The sequence below is a fragment of the Onychomys torridus genome, chromosome X (assembly GCF_903995425.1).
Source record: "Onychomys torridus chromosome X, mOncTor1.1, whole genome shotgun sequence".
Taxonomy (NCBI): Eukaryota; Metazoa; Chordata; class Mammalia; order Rodentia; family Cricetidae; genus Onychomys; species Onychomys torridus.
The window spans coordinates 113,562,275-113,588,007 of NC_050466.1; positions in this window are offsets into that span (position 1 = coordinate 113,562,275).

A 25,733-nucleotide genomic window follows, 5' to 3' on the forward strand; every position below is an offset into this window, starting at 1 on the left:
CATAAGGATGAAAGTGAGAGAGAGACAGAGAGAGAGACAGAGAGAGACAGAGAGAGAGACAGACAGACAGACAGAGACAGAGAGAGAGACAGAGACAGAGAAAGACAGAGACAGAAAGAGAGACAGAGACAGACAGAGATACAGAAATACAGAGACAAAGAGAGATACAGAGAGAGACAGAAACAGAATCATAACGTACATTATATTGTAGATAATGGATGTAGAGAAAATTATTCAATTTCATTTTCTCCCAATTTAAGTGTCCTTGATTCACAATAATTTGGATCAAATGAAACAAAACCAAGTAGAAAAAAGCAAGCCCACATTGCCCAGGTGACTAGCTCATTTTAACTGAGATCTTATTTCCAAAACAACAGCCATCTGTACAAAGCAAAGAATGGAAAAAAAGAATCTTTAAAACACACAAAAAAACCAAAAAAACATAAATTTGGGAAAACTAGACAATGCTGAGAGGTAGAGCACATATGAATAGAGGGGATAAAAGAAATTTTAGTAAGAGGTGGAAGAAAATATAAACAGGAAAGGGGGACAGAAGCAATGAAGGGAATGTTGTAGAACTCAAAGAATATTTATTTATCTGACTTTGAGTGGTCAGTAACACTTGCATCAAAACAGTGTTCAGTGTGGTCACATCCACTGAACATAGAAAATAAATTATGTGCATAATATTTCAGGATAAAAAATGAAAAGACGGAAGTTGACAATTTGTTGACAATTAAATAGCAATGTATATTCTTGTGGGTAGAGTATTACAGTATGTCTAACATTTCAGAATATCAGATTTTGGCAACTTTGGAGTAATAAGACAAATTCATTTTGTGTGTTTAAATAACATGAATGTGTTTGGCAAAGTAAAATATCAATATTTATTTAAAGAAAATGAAAGCTTGAACCTATAATTCAAATATAAAAACATTCTTCTATATATATTCCTTAAAGTTCATATTTCATAGTTCATAGCAATGTTATATCCTGCCAGGAACTCCAGACTATATAGAGTTTTGTTAGAACTGCAAAAGGAACAAATAGACTGTGTTATATTATAGAAGATTTTTTAAAATTTATTTCATCTAAATTAAACTACCCATTTATTATAAACAGTGAATACGCTTGTGGATTATTAGAGAACATTGCACTCATGTGTAGAGCTTTGAATCATCAAGCAGTAGTTTTATAAGATTCTCACAGACACTCATGAAGTTCTTAAGACGAGGAATATTTCCTAGATTTTAATGATGGAGAAATTGAAGCTCAGTACCTTGACTTGTATAATGAGTTTTCTCTGTTCCACCAGCCAGCTCTCAAATAATGACAAGGAAACTTATTATTAATTATAAAATCTTGGCCTACAGTATAGGCTTGTCCCATTAGCTCTTATAACTTAAATTAACCCATTTCTATTCATCTACTTGTTGCCCCATACTCATGGCTTTTACTTTTCCTCCTGCACATCTTGCTCCTTCTGCATCCACCTGGCAACTGAGTCTTTCTTCTTCCCAGAGCTCTCTCTGTCCAAAAGTCCCTGACACCTCCTGCCTAGCTATTGCCTATTTTGCTTTTTATTAAACCAGCCACAGTGGCATATCTTTACACAGTACAGTGTAATCAAATATCTCACAAAATTTTCCCCTTTTTGTCTGAATAAAAAGGAAAGGGTTTGAACTCTAATACAGTAAAACTACATACAATAAGAACAATTATTGAGTAAGAATTACATTTACGCCAGGCGGTGGTGGCGCACACCTTTAATCCCAGCACTCGGGAGGCAGAAACAGGCAGATCTTTGTGAGTTCGAGGCCAGCATGGTCTACTGAGCAAGATCCAGGAAAGGCACAAAGCTACACAGAGAAACCCTGTCTTGAAAAACAAACAAACAAACAAACAAACAAAGAATTACATTTACAATGTCCAGTCAATTTGCATTTGACAAATTTAGAGAATTATTAATCCTATCTTGGTGAGACCAGTTTTGTACCTAATTTACCTTCTATCATGACTAAGGAAAATTAAAACTATAACTATGTAGTCTTCAACAACATCAAAGACACCAGAATGATATAATATTACCTGAATAAACAGGAAGTGCAGAGCAAGCAGCTTCCAAAACTAAGAAATGACAGAGAGATCTGGATGCCTGGACAGTCACTGCAAGGCTCCTTTATAATATTGGGGCATCCATCTTTGGCCTGAGGCCTAAAATTTTTGACAGTCTTTACTGTGAAGCAGGAATTTTACAGGATTGTCCTGCCCTGTCTTGGCAAAGTTCAGTGGTTGCCTTCATTTGTGTCATGTTTGTCCAATTTGGACAGCATACACTTAGCAATCAAGGAGAGAGAAGTTTTTTGCCCAAATGGTTAGCTTTTGACAAAAAGAAAGCAAATTTCATATGGAGGTTCTTTGATGCTCATCATCTTTTTTTGAAGTAGATTGGTGCTTCCAGGAGCAGACGTGTCTCAATATTCATGAAAAGCGGTATGTTATTAAAATATTTTAAATACCATATTATGTCTTTGACATATTTGAAGACTACCTATCTATCTAAAATATATCTATCTTTGACCTTGAAAACATATCTACAATGACATTAAGTTTGTTATAGGTAACTTGCTACTAATGTGCATTTCTTTATTATCCTCAATAATTTGTAATAATAACTTTCAAGGACTAGAAATTTACATTACATTGTTAAATGAAATTCATAGGTACAATACTTTAAACAAGAGTAGAAACATATGTACAGTATGTTCTAACATATATAACCTTAAATTTGTATCAATATACAAAATTCTCTCCCAATGTAAAATATTTGAGACTAGTGGTTGTTCAAAAGTAAACTTTACAATCCACCATTTTATCCCATCATTTCTATACTATATCCTCCCTTTTTCCTTTTAGAAAGCTATTCTTGAATCTAATCTCCTTTGTTTTGCTTTCTCTCTGACCATGACCAATAACAATGTGTAACCAACCTCGCTAGATGGTGATAAACATCAATAGCCCACTAATTGACCAAAAACTACCCACCCCACTGCTTGGGAATGTGGACACCTTGTTCTCAAGACTGCTTCCTATTGACAGAAAGTGATGGCATCTTTGAGGACCCCTGAGATAATGGTCAAGTCCTGGGAGAGCTAGTTGTAGCATTTGTTGTTCAGTCTCTGTGCACAAAACTTATCTGCATTCCTGGTAGAATAGTTTGTGAAGCTGGACCATCTCGGCCAGCAGTCTTGAAGATGTTCTGGATGCAGAACGCTGAGGAAAATGCAACAGAGACACTCTGAGATGCTGGATCACCTGAGCCATCATTTTCATTGTTGTCTAGTCTGTTTGCTCTGAAAACACACAAACTTTTAAAGGTAACATACATATCTGTATTGACACAAATGACTGAATATGCATTGTACACAAGCCAGCTAAAGGTGATTTTTTGTTTTATGTTTGAGCAGGTAAGATATATGTTACCTGTCTTTCTTATAGTTTTATTGGGTTTATTTTTTTATGTCTGTAGTCAGGATTTTCAGGGGTTTCCACTGATCAAATCTGATCTCTATCAACCATGAAAGCTTGAATGAATCTACTACTTTTCATTTTCTGTGGAAACAAACCATAAACTCTTCCCCAACATTACATATTTTTTACTTCCATTTTGAAGTTAAGACATTTTTAAAACATGTAGGTTGGTTTAATTTAGCAGTTTCCATAATCCAATGTCTCTAAGCAACTATTTCTTGCTCAAAAGCAATAAAAAAATTTAAAGTCAATAAGACACCATATCTGTATCTATCTATATCTATCTATATCTCCAGACTCTTTGTGTATTTTCCATTTTAATGTTGCTTATCCTGTTTATATTATTTTATTCTCTCTTTAAAGACTTTATCTTATTATGTACAAACTATCCTTTTATGATTGTATATACACATTTTTTAAGCCTAAGCATGTTTTTTAAACACAGTGTAACCTGTTTAGATATTTATTCTGTCTGGATCTGTCTTTACAGAGCATCTGTAGCATTCTATGATCATGTGAGACAAATCTTAAACTGCTAAGTGTGATGCCATGCAGCTCAGCTTAATGCATGGTGCTGTGGCTGACTCCAGCCTTAAGGCAGAGGCTGTGTCTCTTGTACTCCACCAAGCCTGCCTGAGAGACTGTGGTTCTGAACTTTGTTTTTTGTTTTTGAGCTTTCTCGGGCTGTATGTGAATATAGTGGTGAGACATTGGATGCCATAGGTAACAAGTCTTCCAAACAGCTCCCAAATAATGACACAGATACTTATTATTAATTGTAAAATCTTGGCCTTAGCTTAGGGTTGTTCTTAACTAGTTCTTATAACTTAAATTAAGCCATATTTTTTATCTACAATCTTCTATGTGCTTGTTACCTCATATCCATTTTGCCCACCCTGCTTTCTCCATCTGGCTGGCGACTCTACCTTTCTTCCTCCCAGAAATCTCTCTGTCCAGAACTCCCTGCTATACTTCCTGCCTAGCTATTGGCTGTTTAGCTTTTCATTAAATCAATCACAGTGCCATATCTTTACACAGTTTAATCAAATATCTTGCAACAGACTTGACTTGTGCAAGATCATAAGAATTTGTAACTTAAACTCAGATCTCCCTAATACAAGTTTTTCCATCAACTATACTTTTCCCCAAACTAGAGAAAACACAATTCATGAGACTACACTGAATGTGATCATTTGAAAACTTTACCAGAAGATTTAAAAGATGTTCTAGGAGAAACTCCAGTGATTTAGGGAAATCTGATACATTTCCACCTCTTGGTCATTGCATTTCTGAATGCTTTACACACCAGAAACCTTTGACCATTCACAGCTTGTAGCAAGTCTTCCCCAGATATGCAATAGGTATTAGAGAAATATGTACTTAATTCAATGGGGTTATTATTTATAATCTATCTGATAAGATGTTAGTGTTTCTATTTACCTTTTGAATTGATGGACAGATTCCATAATTAAGGGATGCACTATGTTAAAACCACCAAAGTTTTATCAATTTCATTGATCTGTTTTTTTGCAGGAGTGTGCTATAAAGCCCTTCTTTCTGTTAACTTCAGCCAGCTTGTCATGCAATCAAGAATGTAATTGTAAGATATTATAGGTTTCAAAATCTATTAATTGATTTGTGACCATAAAATTAAAACTTACTAAAATAACATTTTGAAATAAATATCTATGTGACATGTATTTGTGATATATGCAGATTAGAAGTAATACATAGGTTGGAAGAAAAAGTCTGTATGTGTATGTATTTATTTTTCTCTAATATATGCAAAAACACTAAAATCAGATTTAGAACTATGAATTTTCTATTACTGTTATTCTATTCTATTTCTTTTTTTCATTTTTTTATATAGGCAAATATATAAATCAACTGTTTTCCTTGAAATACAGTATTGGGCAAATTCAAGGTATTTAATTTGAAACATAAAATACTAATTTTGCAGGAAATATTCTAAAACAGGGCCTAGTTGTTCATAGATCTTGCCATATTTGTATTCCTGGCTACCAGAGGAGATCAGAAAGTCTAAACATACTAAATTTGTTATCTGTAGAGAAGCTCATAAAAATAATTGCTTTTGAAGTATCTTGGACAAGAAAGAAAGTTCAAGATGTTGTCCATGTCTAGCATATTTGCTAAAATGGAAATGAAATAAAGGAAAATTCTATAAACTAACACACAAATTAATCCTGAACTGTTTTTTCAAAGACATGTTCTATTAGCTACCTTTCTTATTACTGTGACAAACTACTTGACAGAAACCATCTAAGGGAAGAAGGATTTATTTGGACTCACAGTTTTTGTTTCTGGGACCTTGGCAAGGCAGACCAAATCTTGGCAGTGTGTTGGGGTGTGTGGATGAAGAGGCTGTTCATCTCATGGTGGACTGGAAGCAGAGGAGAGGAGAAGAGGCCAGAATAAGATAAGGTAGCTTTCCTAAAGCATCCTTGGAGAATCACTTCCCTTAACTAAGCCATACATCCCAAAGATTTGAGTCAGACTTCCTGAAACAGCACCATCATCTGGAACTAAACATTTGAAATATGAGCATGTGAGGGGCATTTAACATACAGGTCATACGTATTGAATTTGTGTTGCTTTTGGCACCACATGTTATACAGTTCACATAATTTTATAGACAAGTTTTATTGTTTTAATTGTGTGTGTGTGTGTGTGTGTGTGTGTGTGTGTGTGTGTGTGTGCATGTGCATATCTGTGCACATTAATGTAGTTATCTGCAGAGGCTCAAGGAAGGTCTCAGATCTCCCTGGAGCTGGTAACAGGCAGTTGTAACCTTCTTGATATGGGTGCTGGGAACTGAACTTGTGTTCAGGTCATACTCTTAACTGCTGAGACAGCTCTCAATTTCTGTAATGTTATAATTTAATGTCAATATTTTTACTGCCATTAAAGTAGCTTGATGAAAGCAGGGATCCTAGTTAACTGGTTCCCAATTTTATTTTTATTTATTTTATATTTGTGTTTTAATTTTACACATCAGCCATAGGTTCCCCTGTCCTCCCCCCTCTGGCCCCCACCCCCACATTCCTCCCATCCCCTCCCCACCATTCCCATCTCCTCCAGGGCCAAGACTCCCCTGGGGATTCATTTAAACCTGGTGGATTCAGTACAGGCAGATCCAGTCCCCTCCTCCCTTCACCCAGGCTGAGCAAAGTGTCCCTGTGTAAGCCCAAGGTTCCAAACAGCCAGCTCATGCACTAAGGACAGGTCCCGGTCACACAGCCTGGATGGCTCCCAAACAGATCAAGCTATTCAATTGTCTCACTTATCCAGAGGGCCTGATCCAGTTGGGAGCTCCACAGCCTTTGGTTCATAATTCATGTGCTTCCATTCCTTTGGCTATTTGTCCCTGTGCTTTTTCCAACCTTGGGCTTAAGAATTCACACTCTTACAGTCCCTCCTCTTTCTCAACAATTGGACACGTGGAGCTCTACCTGGGGCCTGGCTGAGGATCTCTGCATCCACTTCCATCAGTTATTGGATGAGAGTTCCAGCTCAACTGTTAGGGTGTTTGGCCATCTGATCACCAGACTAGGTCAGATCAGGCTTTCTCTCGACCATTGACAGTAGTCTACAGAGGATGTATCATTGTGGATTTGAGGGGACCTCTGCAGCACTCTGCCTATTCCTGTTCTCATGTGGTCTTCATTTATCATGGTCTACTATTCCTTGTTCTCCCTTTCTGTTCTTGATCCAGCTGGGATCTCCTGCTCCCCTAAGCTCTCTTTCCCTTGAAACTTGCCCTTCATTACTCCCACTGCCATCCAGGTTGTTCATGTAGATCTCATCCATTTCTCTGTGATTGGGTGATCCTTGGGTCTTTCCTAGGGTCCCATTTTCTAGGTAGCCTCCCTGGGTTGTGTAGCAGTCTAGCCATCTTTGTTTTACATACCATGTTTGTCCTTCTGAGTCTGGGTTATCTCACTCAGGATGATTTTTTCTAGATCCATCCATTTGCCTGCAAACCTCATGATGTCATTGTTTTTCTCTGCTGAGTAGTAGTACTCCATTGTGTATATGTACCATATTTTCTTTATCCATTCTTCAGTTAAAGGGCATCTAGGTTGTTTCCAGGTTCTGGCTATAACAAACAATGCTGATATGAACATAGCTGAGCAAATGCCCTTGTGGTATGATTGAGCATTCCTTGGGTATAAGCCCAAGAGTGCTACATCTGGGTCTTGGGGGAGATGGATTTCCAAATTTCTAAGGAAGTGCCATATTGATTTCCAAAGTGGCTGTACAAGCTTGCATTCCCTCCAGCAGTGGAGGAGAGTTCCCCTTGCTCCACATCCTCTCTAGCATAAGCTGTCTTCTGTGTTTTTGATCTTAGCCATTCTGACAGGTATAAGGTGGTATCTCAGAGTCATTTTGATTTGCATTTCCTGGATAATTAGGGATGTTGAGCAATTCCTTAAATGTCTTTCAGCCATGTGAACTTCCTCTGTGGAGAATTCTCTGTTTAGTTCTGTAGCCCATTTCTTAATTGGACTGTTGGGCATTTTGATGTCTAATTTCTTGAGTTCTTTATATATTCTGGATATCAGCCCTCTGTCAGATGTGGGGTTGGTGAAAACCTTTTCCCATTCTGTAGGCTGTCACTTTGTCTTGTTGACCATGTCCTTTCCTCTACAAAAGCTTCTCAGTTTCAACAGGTCCCATTGATTGATTGTTTCTCTCAGTGTCTGTGCTACTGGTGTTATATTTAGAAAGTGATCTTTGGTGCAAATGCGTTCAAGAGTACTTCCTACTTTGTCTTCTATCAGGTTCAGAGCAACTGGATTTATGTTGAGGCCTTTGATCCACTTGGACTTAAATTTTGTGCATGGTGACAGATATGGATTTATTTGCAGCCTTCTACACATTTACATCCAGTTATGCCAGCACCATTTGTTGAAGATGCTTTTTTTTCCCCATTGTACATTTTTGGCTTCTTTGTCAAAAATTATATGTTCATAGGTATGCAGGTTAATGTCAGTGTTTTCAATTCGATTCCATTGGTCCACATGTTGGTTTTTATGCCAGTACCAAGCTGTTTTTATTACGGGAGCTCTATAGTAGAGCTTGAGGTCTGGGATTGTGATGCCTCCAGAGGTTGTTTTATTGTATAAGATTCTTTTGGCTATCCTGGGTTTTTTGTTTTTACATATGAAGTTGAGTATTATTCTTTCCAGATCTGTGAAGAATTGTGTTGGTAATTTGATGGGGATTGTGTTGAATCTGTAGATTGCTTTTGGTAAGATCGACATTTTTACTATGTTAATCTTGCCTGTCCATGAGCCTGGGCGGTCTTTCCATTTTCTGACATCCTCTTCAATTTCTTTTTTCAGGGACTTAAAGTTCTTGTCATATATGTCCTTCACATGCTTAGTTAGAGTAACCCCAAGGTATTTTATATCATTTGTGGCTATTGTAAAGGGTGATGTATCTCTGACTTCCTTCTCAGCCCCTTTGTCTATTGTATATAGGAGGGCTACTGATTTTTTTTGAGTTGATCTTGTATCCTGCTTTGTTGCTGAAGGTTTTTATTAGCTGTATCAGTTCCTTGGTTGAATTTTTGGGGTCACTCATGTATACTATCATGTCATCTGCAAATAGGGAAAGCTTGACTTCTTCCTTTCCAATTTGTATCCCCTTAATCTCCTCATGTTTTCTCATAGCCATGGCTTGAACTTCAAGTACTATATTGAATAAGTATGGGGAGACCGGATAGCCTTGCCATGCTCCTGATTTTAGTGGTATTGCTTTGAGTTTCTCTCCATTTAATTTGATGTTGGCTATTGGCTTGCTGTAGATTGCCTTTATTATGTTTAGGTATGTTTCCTGTATTGCTGATCACTCCAAGACCTTTATCATGAAGGGGTGTTGGATTTTGTCAAATGCCTTTTCTGCATCTAGTGAGTTGATCACGTGGTTTTTTCTTTGAGTTTGTTTATATGGTGTATTACATTGATGGACTTTCATATGTTGAACCTCCCTTGTTTCCCTGGGATGAAGCCTACTCGATCATGGTGGATAATTGTTTTGATGTGTTCTTGGAGTCTGTTTGCCCGTATTTTCTTGAGTATTTTTGCATCAATGTTCATGAGGGAGATCGGCCTGTAGTTTTCTTTCTTTGTTGCATCTTTGTTTGGTTTAGGAATCAGGGTAATTGTAGCTCATAGAAGGAGTTTGTTAATGTACCTTCTTCTTCTATTGTGTGGAACAATTTAAAGAGTATTGGTATTAAGTCTTCTTTGAAGACCTGGTAGAATTCTGCAGTTAAACCATCTGGTCCTGGGCTTTTTTTAGTTGGGAGATTTTAATGACTGATTTTATTTCCTTAGGGGTTATTGGACTATTTAAATTGTTTATCTGGTCTTGATTTAAAAAAAAGAAATCCAACATTGGAGACTGAGTAAGAGGCTGACACCAAAGATCAGATGCAGTAAGGCAATTCATATCTTGTTGTCCCATTTTTGTAGTCTTTGAACAGCCAATTCATTTTCAGCAGACAATTAAACATAATAGTAGATACTTTGACTGAGATAGAAGTGTGTGTGTGTGTGTGTGTGTGTGTGTGTGTGTTTGCTGATGTATTTAGATGATGCAGAAAAATTTCTACATTTCAGTAAGTCATAGATACCTCACTGTCCTTTATAAGCATATCATCTAGGAAAATTTTTCTCTGAAGAATTATAGTTTTAATGAAAGGGGAAACTATGATGCCTTTGTGGTAGGTCTAAGAAACACCAGACAGTGTTGCTAACAAATCAAAATGAGACTTTGAGCAATAACCAAGTTTTCTGGGAGGTAAAACAATGATGTGGGAGAAGACATTTTGGATTCTGAATCAATTTTTTAGAGCAGTATTCATGTCACACCTCACTGGAGACTGAACTGCTACAAACGCTTTTCTTCTGCTTTTATAAAAAGAGGTAAATTATCAAATCATAGTTCAGTTATTAGAGGCTTTTGAGGGAAATAACTCTTGGCTTTGGTACTCATAACATCTTACCAGATAAATTAATTTTATCATGTTTTTGATGATGGTAACTGAGTAAGGAGACAACACTAAATAAAAAATTATATTTCATATAATCTAATTGAGGTTAATGTTTTTAGGTATGTGCCCATTTGGGAAAAATAAACAGGAAATTTAAATACAACATTGATCCCTACAAGATTATATCCATCCAAGCTATCCGGAAATCCAATTGGTCAAGCCCCAGTCTTTCTATATGATCTATGTATATCACTATCTGTAGTCCACAGATTAGCAAAACATGAGTGGCTCTAGCTCAAATGATGGATATGTACCAATTTCAGCTTATACTCTCATCTGTTGAATCACAATTATACAACTTTATTCTAGACAGTAAAGCATCGGGATCTCATAGCAAAGTAGAGAGAGAACAACATAGTATATATCTTTATCTGTATCTATAATGAGATTTGTGATCCTAGACTCTTCCCCAACATAACCTCACAAATATCTTAGCCAAAACCATATTTTAATAGAGCACCTACTAGTAACATCCCTTTCATTAAATAATGATAGGAATGACCCAATTTATTGCTGTGATCTTTACTACATATTTTTCTAATAATACCATAGGCAACTTTTCCATTCCATTTTCATATGGGGCCATTATTTGCAACTATTTTTAAAAAGAAGAAAAATTCTTGGCATGTGCTGAGATGCACTCTGTCAATTGTTACAGTGTTTGTAGTTTGTGAGATGAACATTCCAAACAAGTAGTTCTCAGGGAACTACTGGCCCAGAGTCAGTGCCACTTGATGCTAGGAAGCTATTGAATAAGCCACTTTGATTCTGTGATTTTCCATTTGAGCCAGCATGTATATCTCCTGCACAGAATGGAAGGAAAACAAAATGATTTTTAAGAGCTGATACTTTACAATTATCCATAACATTTATTCTGATATTCCTAATTACCAGTGAAGTATATTTATCTAGTATTTTCTAGAACATTTTTTCATGTTATGGATTATACATTATGCTCTCTTGACAGTTTTCAGTGCACCCTAAATTAGAAAAAATGAAATAGGGATGGATCTGGTAATCTCACATTTGGAAAGGCGCTCACCCTCCAGTGCCTAAGTCAGTTATAATATATTTTATTGATATTACTCCCAGAATCTAAGACTTAAACATTCCAAACTGTCCACTAAAAGTAAGAATGAAATGTTTATATGTTCATTCACTTAGCATTTGTGCTGTACTTGATTTAGTCTTCAGGCCTGTAGTTTTCAACTCTTTAATGTTTTACTCATGCACTTTTTATTGACACACTTTTAGGTTCCTTTCCTGATAGTCTTCAATATGCTTCCTTTAGGTATTCTTAAAGTCTTCTTCCTTCTAAATTAGTTTGGGCATAGAATGAAAACAGAGGATGTGAATAGCTAATAAAGTGCTCATGTAGATTACATGTAATTCTTACCACAGGTACAATGTTTTCTATGAGTAGTCAGAAGCAATTTGACTAATATACTAATAGTGACATTTTCTGTCTAAACAACATGAAATGACTTTGGAAACTTACTCAGCTGAAGTAGACCCTGTGTGGCATATCAAACTCCACACATACAAGACGTGAAGCAAATGAAGAAAATACAGAAAATACATGGTTAGTTTTCTTAGATGGCTTGGCAGGTGTGGGCAGTTTGGCAACAAGGGATTCTTACAGTCCACCAAGTCAATGATTGCAAGGGTAATGTATGATTGATTAAGTGCAGTGGCTCTCAACCTTCCCAAATGTTGCAACCATTTAATATAGTTCCTCAGGTTGTGGTGACCTACAACCATACAATTATTGTTGCTGCTACTTCATAACTGTAATTTTGCTACTATTATGAATCATAATGCATGTATCTGTGTTTTACAGTGGTCTTAAGTGCCCCAAAGTGGTTGTAACCCACAGGTTGAGAACTACTGCATTAGATCCTGAAACTTTACATCTTGTCTATTATGGTCTGAATTTTTGTTTAATGTGGTTCAATACTATAAAGAGGAAGAGATTTTAGGAGGTAGTTGAGGCATGATTGGAACTCTCATGAAGAAACACTCTTAGAAATGTGGTTGAGATAGTCCCTGCTACCATGTGAAGATACAGCCTCAAGGCACTGTCTATGAAGCAGAGAGTGAGCTGTTAATCAGTCAATGGACTTAAAACCTTAACGTCGCAGTAGATGGTAACAGATACAGAGACCCACCATTGGACGATACACATAGAGTGAGAGACTTTGGAACATTCAGTTCTAAATGTGATGCTTCTATCAAATCTCTCCCCTCAGGGCTCATGGAACTCTGTGGAAGAGGAGGTAGAAAGATTTTTAAGAGGCAGTGGCCATGGTGGACACCAAGAAAACAAGGGTTTCTAAATACAGCAAGACTGATGCACATTTGAACTCACAGAGAATGTGGCAGCACACACTGGGCCTGCAGAGGTCCATGCCAGATGGATTCCTAGTGCTAAGAATGTGAAGTGGATGCAAACCCCCATCCTGAACCCAGGAGCTATCTCCAGGTGATAACCACCCTTAAATGAAAAATTAGTTTTCTCCAGTGGAGTCTCACTGGGGATACAAACCACTCTTAAGGGAAGACCCCATACATGCCCAGGAGTAGATGGTCAGCACAAAATGAACTCAATGGTATTTTTGCAGTTTTTTTGTTTGCCTCATAATGCTTTGTCTTGGCATTTTTCCCTTCCTTCCTTCCTTCCTTCCTTCCTTCCTTCCTTCCTTCCTTCTTTCCTTCCTTCCTTCCTTCCTCCCTTCCTTCCTTCCTTCTTTCCTTTCTTCCCTTGCAGGTCATTCATGTATATATTATGGTTTCTGGTGTTGCATTGTTAGATTTCTGCATGTGCCAAGATGTGTGTCTCTTTCTATATATGTATTTCCTATGCGTTTCTTTGGCTCTTTTTCTCCTGGTAGTCTATTTGCTTCATTCTATTCTTGTTTTTATTTTATTTTATTCCATTATTGTTTTAGATGCCTATTTGTATCCTAATGATAGAGAAAGAAAGGAAGGATGTAAATTGAGGTGGGTGGACAGTCATAGAGAATCTGGGAAGAGTTGGAAGAGGAGAAACCATAATCAAATGTATTGTATAAAAATCTATTTTTGATTAAATAAACCTTAAAATTGTACAGGATCTGTTAATGGATATTATTTTATTATGTGAGAGTATTTAAATAGCATAGCATAGTCACTGTCTGCAGTGGTATAGATGATTTTCTTTTTTCTTGTATGCAATCAGCCTTTAAATTAAACAATTTCCAGTGCTTTTTTCTCCACTTCATTTCCTACTTAAAATGTATTGACTCATTGTTTATTATATGCCATATGTAGTGTCTTTATAATCATCTTTTTGTACTCTTCATTTTCATTGGCTAAACTTGCTATAGTATTATGTCTCTTACTGGTTTGTTCAAGGAAGTTGATTTTGACATTGTTAATTTATTCAGTATTTCTTAATTACAATTTCATTAATTTTATATCTTTATCATTTCCTCTTTAAATTCTTGGAGTTCAATCTACCATTTCTAATTCCATAAACATTTATTTTAAATGCATATTTTATTGTTAGTACTGTTCTAGATTCACTCCAAAAATTTTGTTCTGTAATATTTCCATTGTAATTAACTGAAAATCTTTTCAAATTTGCATGTATCTTTTTTCACCCAAAGATTGTTTATAATTCTGTTTTAATTTTTCTTCAGTTTGTTTTTAGGTTGTCATTAATTTTTAGTATTTCCCCCCTTTAGCATTGTTAGACCATGGCCAGTTCTCTAGTTGTTTGGACTGTGGATTTAGAATCCCCGTTATAAGTTTCTTATAAAGTAAAATACATGCTTTCTAAATGTTACCTGCATGAGTTCTATTACTATCCATTTGTCCAAGGTTAGCAACTATGGTCTCCAAATCTATAACCTTATCGAGGTGACGAAAAGAGGAAGACAAAAGAGAGCATATAACTAAAACAGCTGGGTTATAAGGGAATGAGAAGCTGAGGAAGGGAAGCCCATGAGCTTGAGAAGTTTGGGGTAGAAAGTGGAGTGAGAAGAGCAGAGAAGAACCAGTAGCCACAGTATCACAAGGAGGCCATCATGTGCATTGTTGTGCTAATAGGTTCCACAGATAGCCTTTTGAACCTGGTATGTTTGCTTCTCTTTGTAGTTATTTCAATTATTACTTCATATATGGAAACTGTATCATTAAATTTTATAGATTCAGAATTATTCTGTGATCTGCTAAGTTTCTCCATTTCATTTTTGGGTAGTATCTTCCATTATCTGTAATGAACGAGTCTTTGAGGATGAGATATATTAAGATGAGCTTACAAATTCTTTTATTTTGATTTACATTAATATTTGCTCAATGATGTACTTTCTCACTCTTTCTATACTTCATTATTTTGTTCTTAAAAGTGCTTGTTTTTAGAATGTTGTCTTAAAATAACCCATAGCTTTTTTTGGTTTGGAATTTCTCTAACACAAAAATATGACAACTTACAATTTTGGTGTTTACTAAAATATTTCCTTTCTTTGTTACTTTGCTTTCTCCCATACTAATACGGATTGATTTTTTTTCTGTGTTTCTCTTTTTCTCTATTCAGGATTTGAGAAAAATATGCCTTTTTCCTTAGGTAATTGTCTTTATGTTTTTATTAGTTTATGTAAATCCACTAATTAATTTTGCTTAAATGTTTTGTTTTGGGATAATTAGAGATCCATGCACAATAGTAAGAAAATAAAGTGCAGAAAACTACATGTATTCTGTTACAGTTTTTCCCAATAATATCCTCTTCCAAAACAATACTGAAACATCATAAACACGATCTGAGGATGTAGCTCAGTCGCAGAGTATTTGCTAAGCTCACAGAAAGCCCCCGGTTTGATTCCTGCCTCTAGAACCAAAAACCAAAGCAAACCAAACAAACAAACAAAAACAATGGAGGGCTGTGCCAGCCCACTTCTGGGTCCCACAGCTAGCACTCTCTTCTTCCTTCTCTTGAAATGCCACATCATTGCTATCTGAGGACTTATCCTACTCAATTTCCACAAGTGGAACTACCCCTGTCAGACCTCAAGCTGCTTCATTTGAGGAATAAACCAAGCCCTGTTCAGGTATTAGCCAGACAGCACTATCTTCTTTCTCCCTCTGTAACCCAAGCCACCACCATCTGAGGACCTTTGCTGAGCTACTGGCACATTCCAAAGTCCTACTTCCTTCTGTCTTCCCTTTGGAACTCAAGCATGTGGGTTATATATCCTTGTTCTAGTTCTAGTTCCTAACACTTTACTGGGAATTTCCATCTCCTCTCTGGTACTCCAGCCTACATTTTCAAAGAACTGCTAGCTGTGCAGAGGGTTCGTTCATGAGGCAGAAACTGTACCTTGCTCTACTTTAGAGAGCTACAACTACTTCTGTATGGCCCCAGGACTGCACCTCAATCCCCACCTAGCAGAGGCAAAACATGCAAGCAAATAGAAAACCAAATATCCAGTCGAGAAGGATGGGACAAGTATTGATACCAAAAGCCAAACCAATGACTTGACCCCATATGCCCCAGTACCATGAGAAAATGCTACAAAATAAAACTGCATGCCTCCTCCAAAAACTAGTACTCTCATATTAATGTCTCCTGAGGAAAGTGCCCCCAGACAGTGAACTCCAAATAACAATTATGAATTTCTTCAAAAATCTCAAAAAATAAAGAAAAAACAAACACTTAGTTGAATGAAATTAGGAAGACAACTCATGATATGAAAATAGAATTCAATAAAGAGATATAAATTCTGAGGAAAATCAAAACTGAAATGAATTTTGTAATGAAAAATTGGGTAAGGAAATAAAAAGCTCTGTGGAAAGACTCACTAATAAAATGGGTCAAATGGAAGATAGACTATCAGGGCTTAAAGACGAGGTAGAGGAATTGCATCACTCCAAGAAAATGATAAAAATTTAAAAACAACAGTGAATATAAAGTAAAAGAATAGTGTTTTGTATTATGGCTTTTTATAATTAGAATAAGTACCAACAAAAGTAACTATAAAAGTACAATAAAAATACATGTGCAATAACATAGTGTTTATTATCAAATATTATGTACAATACAAAATTATATATGCTAATCTTTATAAAACCACTCAGGTAAGTTTACTTATATTAGCTTCACCATGAGGATATGAATAATGCATTGAATTATAACACCATGCCTATTAGGTGATGTGAATTTTTCAGTTCCACTATAATACTTTAGGACTACTGTCATATATGGGTTTTGGAGGTAACAAAAATGTTTTGTGATGAATGGTTGTATGTATGTATATGCACTATTTTGTTTTATACATGTTCACTTATTTAATTACCACAACATACCATGTATCCCTCTTTTATCAGAAACTGTGTCATACATAGTTCATATGATTTTTCTATGATCATAATACCCAATTAATAGTCAAGTTAGAATTTAATAAACCCAGGTATTTTTTTCAAAATCCATGACAACTCTAATGGGGGATGTCTTTCTGTATGCTGCGAATATGTATTTCTCTAAATGGTTGATAAATAAAGCTGTTTGGCTTATGGCAAGGCAGCTTAGAGGTAGGTAGGAAATTAAAAGAGAGACAAGAAGAAGGTGGGGTGGAGGGAAATGGGGGAGACATCAATGAACTGCCCAAGGAGCATCATGTAATGGGATGCAGGTAAGCCACAGAAAATGTGGCAGTACATAGATTAATTGTTATGGGCTAATTTAAGATATAAGAGCTAGCTAGCAAAAAGGCTTGAGCCATGGCCATGCAGTTATAATTAGTATAAGCCACTTGGGGAATGTGAGTGGCAGAAATTTGCCCTTATCAGCAGGCTGGGACACAGGAAATCTGACTACATATCTCAAAATACATTAAGAAACATTACATTACTGATAGTGACAAAGACTTCATGTGACATATATAGAGCAAAATTTAATGTAAAAATTAGCCTTGGCTTCATTAGCATATGCTGTTGTTATTCCAGTATTTATTATTCTCTTTGGCTCTTTCTAATCTTCTGTATATCTTTTTCATGGCATTTATGATTTTTATATATAAACCAGGTTAATTACCATGAAATAGCATTGAATATCCAAAATGCACAACTTTCATGATTGCCAAGAGTAAAGTTTATATCTTTTTAAAGACAGTGCCTCACTATGTATCCCTAGCTGGCCTGGAACTTGCTATGTAGATCGGGCTGTCTGGGAAGTCACCAAGATCTGCCTGCCTCTGTCACCTAAGTGCTGGTATCAAAGGCACGTGGCACAATATTAAGCTTGAAGTTTGCATAGCAGAGCTAAGGTTTGTTCTTTTATCTTTCTTATTCCTAAGCTCAGAAATTATTCCAATCTTGTCTTTTGATCACATGTCTTTTTTGAGTCTTATATTAGGCAGCTTGGATTATCATAGCAGAAAGAGATTGGATGCATGATTGAAATGACAGAAACTATTTCTCACAATTCTGGAGTATTAAGAGACCAAAATAGGTTTTACTTATCAGTTGCCATCTCCCTATGCTTATATGACTGTTGCTTTGTGTACACACAGTATATGATCACTGACTTCGTTTTACGCAGTCATTTAGTCCATCGTGACAGTGCTGTTCTCTGACCTCATCTAAACCTCCCTGCCTCCCTGAATTACCTTCTCTAAATACCAACACATTAATAGTTAGGACTTCAACTTTGAATTAATGGGGGAACACAAACATTCAATTTATAATGAATTTGAGAATGATGAAGAAATTAATAGCCACATTAAAGACATGTAGATAATTTAAGTTTTCCAAACAACCATTTTAAAAGTATTTTCTCAAGCCAAAATCAAAATCAAAGTATAGTTTAACACACAACAGACACAGATTTATCATTTTTTTTTTTAGATAGGCATCAACATTATGGTCAATCACAGCTCTTAGAAGTTTCTAGTTACTTGCACAATATGAGTATTTTGGATCTTTTCCTACCCTGAGCTGCCCAGAGCTCAAAGCAATTATCTAGCAAAGAATTGTATCAACAACAAGAATATACTCTACATTTCAAAATGTATTAACCTACTGCAAAGTGGAAAGGACACTAACTTATTCTTTTGTGTGGCATTGCTGTAGCCCTTATTTTCTTGTAGACATAAGCCTGAATCTCATAGATGGGATGCAAAGTTATAGGCCCTATATGCTGGTAAATGAGTGCTAAATTATTTCACTGTTACTATTGTATGTATGTGGGACAGGCTGAATCTATGTTGTTTTAAACAATAACAGGCTTCCTAAATAAATGATTAAAATTTTAAACTCTGAAGAGCCTATGCTCTGGAGATACCACAATCAAAATGAAGTTAGTGAACTCCACTGATATGATGAGGCAATTTCTTCCTCTCCATTTTGTTTCTAAGAAGAAGCAGATTGTGACTCATGTGTGTGTGTGTGTGTGTGTGTGTGTGTGTGTGTGTGTGTGTGTATGTATGTATGTACAAGTTGCACAATAACTCGTTCTAGTAAGCAAGTGCTATATATTTCTTGGCTCTCCAGACCTACACTCTTCCAGATGATGTGGGGAAAGAATTGACTTCTTTTATGCTTTTAACAGTTCTGCTAGGTGCCTTCCTTGTTCGTGGAGTCAGAGCTTTTCTTTCCCTTTCTCAATGTTACCTTTTCCTTTCACTACTGATTTGGCTTTGACATAAGACAAAGAGGTTAATGGACTGCCCAGCTCTTTCCTTGCTCTCCCTTGCTCTTCTCTGACAATCATTGTATGCTCTGACTTCTTTCACATTGATTTGGGAGGCCATTTTATACTCTTGAATAATGAACCCCAAGAACTGAACTGGTAAACCCTTTCAAATAGCAAATATATTTTGTATGACTCTTGAAACCTGTGGAATTACACCTTTGGGGTGAGGGGATCCTGGTAGGCAGCCTTTGTCTTCTCTGTACTTACATTTGCCAAAGCTTTGGCACTTGGTAAGTGCAGCTGCATGCATGTGCTTATTTGGAGAAAACAAATTTTCTTTCTCAATAAAGCAAATGACCTTGTTATTTATAGATGCTGTCTGAATATTCCTCTTTTAGCATATTCTTTACAGTTAAATCTATTTGAGCTGTCACCTTTCCAGTGCTAGCTTACTTTTTGGGAAATAAATTGCTTTGTCTTCTAATGTCAATTTTTTCTGGACCTGGGGTGTTTGGGTTTTTTTTTTTTTGAGCAATCTTCATTGAATTTTAAATATTGCCTGATTTTCAAATATGTGCATAATTTCCCTGCCCATAATCCAAAATATGAAGGAAAAATGTCATTGGAATCATTCTCACAATAAATAAAACATGCACATATTTGTTGGAGAGAAAGAGGTAATGAATTTTAAACATACCATCAAGTCTTGAAGGAGTCATGTTTTACAAATATAATAACCAAACATTATTTATTTTGCTGTTTTGATTTCTTTGTTTTCAAGGATTTGAAGTATAGACCCACTAAAAAGTTAGAATAAGTATTTGAAAAGTGTTTCCTGAGTCACCTCAGGGAAAGTGTTGAGTCACAGAGAACATACCTTTTCACCTTTTCATGAGGCAGGATAAGTCACTTTGACTGATTCACTGTTTGACCACTGGGCAAAGAATAAATCATGTAGGAAAATGTCAGTTGAAATGTTAGTGCACTGTAAGGTCATCTGTTGAAATTTTCCTGTGTATCTGTATCATCTTCAAAAATCTCTAGTGCTAAAACATAGTTGTAAAGCAATGAATATTTACTCTTTGTTATCCCTCATTAAAAATGGATATAATTTTTGTTTTATTTTTATTTATTTATTTTCCCTGTCCTCCCCCCTCCCGCCCCTGCCACCACCTTCCCCCAGCCCCTCCCCTCCATTTCCATCTCCTCCAGGGTCAAGACTCCCCTGGGGATTCAATTCAACCTGGTGGATTCAGTGCAGGCAGATCCAGTCCCCTCTTTCCTGGCTGAGTGAAGTGTCCCTATGTAAGCCCAAGGTTCCAAATAGCCAGCTCATGCACTAAGGAAATGTCTGGGTCTCACTGCCTGGGTGCCTCCCAAACAGTTCAAGCTATTCAACTGTCTCACTTATCAAGAGGGCCTGTTCCAGCTGGGGGCTCCACAGCCTTTGGATCAGAATTCATGTGCTTCCATTCGTTTGGCTATTTGTCCCTGTGCTTTTCCAATCTTGGTCTCAACATTTCATACTCTTACAGTCCCTCCTCTTTCTCAACAAAGCTCCACCTGGGACCTGGCCAAGGATCTCTGCATCCACTTCCATCAGTCATTGGATGAGAGTTCCAGCACAGCCATTAGGGTGTTTGGCCATCTGATCACCAGACTAGGTCAGATCAGGCTTTCTCTCCACCATTGCCAGCAGTCTACAGAGGATGTATTATTGTGGATTTCTGGGGACCTCTGCAGCACTCTGCCTATTCCTGTTCTCATGTGGTCATATTTATCACAAAATGGATATATTGCATTGTGCTCAAAATCTACTTCAGGACCAATGTGGTAGGAACTAACTAACACAAGGAATGAAAAAGCAGAATGTGGTAGTTCAAATTGAAATCAATATAGCAAAAAGTAAAACTCCTCCCTTCCTCTCCAAAACTATTCAATGTAAAATAATAATATTAAACAGACATACAGGAAAATTGAAATTTACCATAATGCCCCAAAAGTGGTGTTGAAGCTAATACATGAAAATTATCTGAGTTACAAAAAATTATCATTCTCTTTCCATTATACTAGCCAAGATACTTTATCATGTTTTGGCAGCAATTCAGAAAACAGTTTCCTTACCATGTGTTAGTTTATCAGTAAACATCCTTTTCAACAATATGTTATCAGACTCTAGCTAACAACTGGTACTTATACAGAGAAGGAAGGCTAACAACCGAGTCTGAAGGAATTTTAAATACTTTTTATAAATCAGCTCTGTATTCTTCCATCTCCTTAAATAAAAATTAAAACATGAGACCAGCATTATATGGCTGAACAATTAATATTGAAATGAAGCAACATCTCAGCATGGTAAAGGATAACAGTTGCAATTATTACAGCCAACACTGTGGAAAATTGAATATGTGGTGCTAACTAACACTTTCTACTATAGAAAATTTCAGGAGCAATTATAGCAATTTATCAAGCATTTGCTGAATGACTATATACAATATGTTATGCACTGTTAAACGTCATTAAAATGGAGCAGTTCAAAATATTTAGGCCTTTGAAAAACTCCAAACTTAAAAAAATACATTAAAGTAATAATCAAAACCAATTATAAAATAGTTGCCAATTACCTTGAAGCCATTAAGGTAGCAAATCTATTTTGTAAAAAAAAGAAATGAATTACTACTATTCACTGTAGCCATTACTCCTCATCAATCAGACAACATTTCGCTATTCGACACTTTGTACCCAATATCTAGATGAGAGAAGGCACATGACAGGCACATAACTATGTGTTGAATGAAACAGGTGTAGAATTGACAAGCAAGTTAAATGATTGATGGCCTCTTATGACCCAACTCTAAAACAGGTCAGTACAAATGGAGATACTCACAATAACCACTGAATGTGAAGCCTCATGTTTTCAAAGCACTTTATGATTAACTCTATTCTAACTGCACATTTATAGGATATTTGTGTTTTATGCATAAATCACTAAAAAGGTAGTTGTATGTATTAGTTTTCTAGTGCTGCTACAACAAAGTACCATGACTCAGTAACATAAAAACCAGAAATCAGTTTCCTTATAGTTCTTGAGGCTAGTAATCCCAGGACTAGGTGTCTGCAGGGTCACTGTCCTCTGAACTTGATCACCTTTCTCCCTTGCTTATAGGTGCACTCTTCCTCCAATGTTTTCCCTTATATACACAAATACTGCTTTGAATAGGAATTGAGGGCTCACAGTTCAGCCTAGGACACCATATAACCCACAAGAGCAAATACAATTATATGGCAGGTGAGTAATAGAAATTTAAATCATAAAATACAGTTTTATGTATACATCACTGAGCTAATTGTTAATGCACAACAGTGTAAACTATACTCATAAGTGCTGAGTGGACTTGGAGAAAACACACAGTGATAGATATTAAAGGCATTTCCTAGGCTGTCCTTTTGTGTTTCACTGTTGTTGCTGCTGCTGTTTTGATTTGTTTAAGTTTTAGGTTCATAATTTCTTAATAAGGGCTATAAGGGTCTAGAAAATTTAATATTTCTACAAGATATGATCAATTTATTTCTTCTCAACCAAAACAAGTCTATTAAGTTGTATATTCCCTTGGAGTTATATCTACAATAATTATTCTAGCAGATGGTTAATATACTGGAAACTCTGATTTTAATGGAATTAAGGAGATCTATTCTGGCTCCCAGGAGTATTTGTTACTGAATTACACACACACACACACACACACACACACACACACACACACCTGACAAAAACATCTTAAGGAAGGAGCATTGCATCTACAGTTGAGACACAGAGAGCAATGAATGCTTGTGCTCAGCTCTCTTTCTCCTTTTTATTCAATTCTGGTCCATAGCCCATGAAAGAGTGCCACCCACATTAGGATGGATCTTCCTACCACAATTAACCTAAATAAAATAATCCTTCAGAGATGTGCAGAAAGTTGTTTCCATAGTGATTTGAGTACCAGTAAGTTGACAAACATTATGAACTACAGCAAGCTTCATTATAGAGCTGTATAGTATTGAAGTGTAGTTTATGAAGTCAGTAAGTAATATATATTAAGGGGTAAATAACTATTACAGAATAAGAAAAATTAAACATCTCCGATTTTATACAAACCAAAACTAAAACACTCTCAAATTTGAGAGAGAGATTGGCTATTTTAGGTACTAAGCTTAATTATGTCAGTTATAAGAAAACATATCCTAAAACTGTACTAATTTAATTACACTATATCAAATAAAACAGCATTGATCTGTCAGTTTTGTGTACAATAATGTTTCTCTATAGAAAGGATCTTAAGCTGCACACATTTCAGAGGAACTTTTCTGGACAAACAAATATTAAGTGAGCTGTGAAGATAAAGTGTAGTCAGACAAGGAAATAGCTATGTCTTACCCTAATGGTGAAAGGTGGAATTATGTCATGGTTACTTAGCACTGTCCCTAAAGCAACTTTGGAGGCAGTTTTTCCAAAGACTTCTGTAATCATCTTAGGATTTTCTGAAATTTAAGATTCTAAAATAAGAATTAGAAAACATTGCTGAATATTGTTGAATTGTTTACCTTATAATATCTATGAATGAAATGGTCAGTGGCCAAATCCTTCTGAGATTTAGCATACTTCTACAGAAAGAACTAAGCAAATACTCAGTTGTTCTCTGAAATGAGAGCTGGAATGAATATGATCAAAGTACATGATGAATATCCCATTATGGAATACCTTACATCACACAATTAAGATATCTTAATAAAAATTTTAAAAGCAAATTCTCATGTTAACTCAGGTAACAAATATATTATAATGAATGCATCTTTATCCATCACTCTTCCATGTAATTCCTTAAGTAACGATTTTGGCAACTAAGTTGGTGGCCATGCTTCTACAATTGATCCAGTAAAGAGTAATTTGAATTTACATTTGGTGTATAAAGCACTCTGTTTTCATCATTAGTTACCCCCACAAGCTTCAGACATGCTCTATTTGCACTGAGGAATGGAGGAACTGGGAAAATGAACTGAGGGAACTGAGAAATTAATGTTTCAATGGCTAGGTTTAAATTTCTTCTCTTGAACGGACAGTAAGAAGTGCTAAGGTCAAGGAGGAAAAGTTTCTCTCTGGCTTGAAATAGGTATTTTGATATCTTCAAAAATACAAAGTTACATAATTTTGTATTTGTGTGTGTATATGGTTGAAGGATGAAACTCAGGGTCTTGAGCATGCTGGGAAAGCACTCTAAAACTGCACTATATCCTCCCAAACATAAATTTAATCTCTAATTTTACATAATTAAAAGCCAATGCAATTCTGAATCATATAGAAGCTAAGTTGCCATAGTGAGGCATGGACCAGGCTTGTCACAAGGACTCAAAACATCCACAGAGATTCTTTGTAAGTGACTTAATAGGTACTAACCCTTCATTGACCCTCACCCCAGTAAACCAAGCATCTCTTCATCTTTTGACTGCTTTCAAGTCAGCCTCAAATTATAACTGAGGTTAAAAAAAAAAAACTAGTAAAAAATAACTGACTCATTAACCAGATTGTTACTTGAGATGGGTGAAGCTTTGATTAAATAACAAAATCAGTACATTGTGTGGATAAGAAAAGAAACACTGAAGAGAGCTTGTATTGGAGAGGATGTGGAGCAAGGGGAACACTGTTGGTGGGAATGCAAACTTGTACAACCACTTTGGAAATCAGTATGGCAGTTTCTCAAAAAATTGGGAATCAATCTTTCTCAAGACCCAGCTACACCACTCTTTGGCCTATACCCAAGGAATGCTCAATCATACAACAAGGACACATGCTCAACTATGATTATAGCAGCATTATTTATAATAACCAGAACCTGGAAACAACCTAGATATCTCTCAACTGAAGAATGGATAAAGAAAGTATGATAAAGTATGAGATATATATATATATATACACACACACACACACACACACACACACACACACACACAATGGAGTACTACTCAGCAGAGAAAAAACAATGACATCATGAGGTTTGCAGGCAAATGGATAGAACTAGAAAATATCATCCTGAGTGAGGTAACCTAAAATCAGAAAGACAAACATGGTAAGTACTCAATCATAAGTGGACACTAGATGTAAAGCAAAGGATAACCAGACTGCAATGCAGCCCACACCTCCAGGGAGGCTAGCTAGTAAGGAGGACCCCAAGAAAGACACGAGGATTGCTTAGCGATGGAGAAGTGAATGAGATGTACATGAGCAAACTAGGGGTGAGGGAGGTAATGGAAGACAAGGGATGGGGGAATGAGAGCCTAGAGAAGCAGGAGGTTCAAGCTGGAAAGGGAAGAGAGTGGAAGAACAAGGAAAGAGATACCATGATAAATGAAGACCCCCCCCATGGGAATAGAGAGAAACAGAGTACTAGGGAAGTTCCCCAGAATCCATAAAGA